The following is a 3,558-nucleotide window of genomic DNA, read 5'->3' on the forward strand; positions in this document are numbered from 1 at the left end:
TAGGAGGGCACGCAGCACTGCCCCGTGAAAGTCCGTCGCGCAACGCTCATGTGTGTAGTATTATCGACAATAAATCCTTTGTTGTCCTCAGTAGGATTGCAACAAGACCCCAATTGTAAAAGTTAAACTACGGATAGGGTTGCTATGGGCCGTCCGATCAAAAGAAGATCAAGGGCGAGGATGCGGTCGACGCGCGCACCTTGATCCCTAGGGTGAGCGGTAGCGCGCGTTTCCTTTTTTCGATTCCTCTCCAAAGTCGGACGCCCACGTATACGACTCCTTGATGATTTACTCTCCTAGCTTTCTTCGGATTCCTTTCTTTTTTATATAAGCCGCCTAGGTACGGTACGTACGCGCGTGCAAATTCTTTTCAAGTCTATAGTTCATCATCAAGACGATCGAGTTAACTTCCCGTCTGTTCTCCACCGCTGCCGGCCATGGCTAACAGCAGCTCGGCCTCACCGGAGATCACGTCGAGATGTGTCACGGTCAGGGAGCACACCGGTACGCTCAATTTGGAGGTGGACGATTATCTGGGGCTCGTTGGCATCGGTGTCGGCGAGCCCCTTACTTCGTCCGTCCTCGAAGTCGGCGGCTACAAGTGGATGATCAGCTTCTACCCAGACGGAGTCGAGAACTATCATGGCCACGCCGCAGCGTTTGTGCACTGTTACAGTGACAGCAAAGACACCGACGATGTGACCGCCAAGTTCACGCTGAGCATCCTAGAGAAAAGGAGCCAGGTAAACGTAGCTTCGATGCGATGAAGCGCGTCTTCTCTCCCCGCGATTACCGGACATGGGGCCATCACGGATTCGCGGACAAGGCCAAGCTGGAATGGCTGTCGCAACTGGGGGACGGCTGCTTCACGGTACGGTGCGTCCTCACCGTCTTCACGGACACGGACGAGTCACCGCCTCTGCAGCTGCCCACAGTGCCCAGCCAACTCTTCAGCCAGCTCGAGAGCATGCTAGAGGACGGGAGAGGCGCCGACGTCACGTTCCTCGTGGGCAGCCAGGAGTTCCGCGGGCACAGGTCCTTTCTGGCCGCGCGGTCGCCGGTCTTCGGAGCTCAGTTCTATGGCCCCATGGCGGAGAAGGACGACATGCCGCGCGTCAAGGTCATCGACGTTGAGCCGGACATCTTCCAGATGATGCTTCACTACATCTACAAAGACTCGCTGCCGCTGCCACCCGCCGACGACGAAGGAGGCTACAGCGTCGCGGCGATGCAGCACCTGATGGTCGCGGCAGACATCTACGGGCTGGAGAGGCTGAAGCTCATGTGCGAAGATGAGCTGTGCAACACTATGGATGTGGCCACCGTTATGAGCACGTACGCGCTGGCGAATCAGCACCACTGTAATCGACTCAAGGATGCGTGCGTGGAATTTATTATGTCGTCAAAAGAAGTGTTGGCCGCCATCCTCGAGACCAATGAGAACTTCTTGATGACACGTTGCCGACCACTGCCATTAGAGGGGGATCATGAAGAGGAAGACGTTGATCACAGCAGGAAATTCAAAAGGACTCGTACAGAATAGATGTTGGTTTTCTTATTTGCATAATGAATATTTTGAACCATAGCAAAAGTGCCTCAACGTTTGTAAGCCCAAAATGTCTGAAGATTGATGTGCTAAAACCTTGGTATTTGTTTACAAAAAAACTTGAAAAGTGGAAGATTTATGTTTGCCTTCTTATGAAATTCGCATGCAAACTATTGCATTCCTCCTTGGATCCTTTGGGTGTTGAAAGAAAATAATAACCATATTCAGAACCCTCGTGCCAAAAGCTCTTTCCTGGCCGAAATCATTGAAATGGAAAAAATCTGCCATTTTAACCGAATGTCGCAGTATTTGTCATTTCTCCACAGAAAATTGCACACAACAAAAGAACCCGAACATGTACATGCGCATTTAAAGAACAGTTTTACTAAAACTCAGCTAGATGAGAAACAAATTGGTCTCATTCATGCACCTGGCCATCCGATCTAAAGGTGCGGAGATTCGTACATGCTGTTTTTCTTTTCCTTTTGAGTAACTCGTGCGTGCTGTTTTTTTGCATGCAGCCACGCGGACACGGCAGCCCAAGTTGTTTTGTTTTGTCGGCCCGCTTGTCCACGCTCTAGCGACATGCACCAACGCACTACCCAGTTACTACCACAGTCCATTGCCTCAAAAAGGAAAAGTTACCACACTCATGTCTATCTTTTTGTCACCTTTTTATGTCTACATGTTAATAGGGAAAGCGACCATGTCATTCCTCACTCTCGTGACTAATCTTTCTTTCTTTTTTGGCTGCATTTTTTCTATTGTTATCATTTGATTTCCTTTTTATTTATTTGTTTATTTAGTTTTTGTTAGTTTTTTCATTCTTTATATGCAAACACTTGTGAAAAATTCTAGTTGGATGAGATTTTGTTAATCTTGGAATGTACAACTAGATAAATCTATTTTTCATTTCATTTTTTTCTTGGGTCACAACAGCAAGTCTTTAAAAATAGATCGCAACTGCAAGTTTTCAAAAGGAATCGCAAGTTCGCAACAAGAAGTTTCAAATGGGATGACAACAACATGGACTCACAGGATCGTAACTACAAGTTTTTAAATGGGTCGCAACTGCTACCTTTCAACGGGATGCAACAACACCTACCCTAGGGCATATGTGTGTGTTTTTTCATGTGCCCCGCGTGCTAGCTCACACTTTCACATTCATGCTTTCTCGCCTTGTCGGCCTGTGGGTTTTCTGTATTGTCTCACTATTTTTTGTTGTTGAGTTGTTTATCTTGTTACATCTATGCGACGGCAAGAATTGTAACCCGACCGCAAGTGCGCGGGCACAAAACGACTGCAACTAGGGTCTAAAGGGAGGAGGGTTGTCGTGGCCAGTTGCATGTCCATCACTAGACATGCAATTGCAAGGGTTGTAACCTGACTACAACTGCATGGGCACAATGCCACTTCAACATGGGTCAGGAGGGGGTTGTCGGGCTAGTTGCATGTCCACCACTAGACATGCAACTGCAAGCGTTGTAATTTGAGTGTAACTGCATGAGTACAAAGGGACCGCAACTGCATGGGCATAAAGCGACTCCAACTGAAGTCGCGGAGGCAGGGTTGTCCTGGGCAGTTGCGTGTCCATCATTAGACATACGACTTCAAGCATTGTAACCCGACCGCAACTGCATGGGCACAAAGTGACTACAACTGGGGTCGGAAGGGAGGAGGCTTGTCGTGGCCAGTTGCATGTCGACCACTAGACATGCTACTGCAGGCATTTTTGCAGAAAGACCCTACAGTTTTACACAATTGAACCCATAGTCACAATTTTCTATCTAAGTGAAATAACTCTTCGTCATGGGGGAAAAAAGGGTCACTCGCATCCTCCCAACAGAACGCCTGAGCTCGCGTCACCCCCACGGCTTCGCCTCCCTTGACACCGACCCACCTTGCCGCCGCCCCTCCCCTTCTCCCACCTCGCAACTCCGGCGTATGCCAGATTCACCCGCATCCCTCACCCACCCATCCTCCTCTCTCTCTCTCTCTCTCTCTCTCTCTCT

General features: G+C 49.0%; 1 pseudogene; it reads left to right on the forward strand.

The window, feature by feature from the left end:
- The first annotated feature begins 437 nt into the window (after positions 1-437).
- On the forward strand, positions 438-1,543 carry LOC119352040 (annotated as a pseudogene).
- The last annotated feature ends 2,015 nt before the right edge of the window (positions 1,544-3,558 follow it).

This window comes from Triticum dicoccoides, chromosome 2A (genome assembly GCF_002162155.2).
Source record: "Triticum dicoccoides isolate Atlit2015 ecotype Zavitan chromosome 2A, WEW_v2.0, whole genome shotgun sequence".
NCBI classification, from domain to species: Eukaryota; Viridiplantae; Streptophyta; class Magnoliopsida; order Poales; family Poaceae; genus Triticum; species Triticum dicoccoides.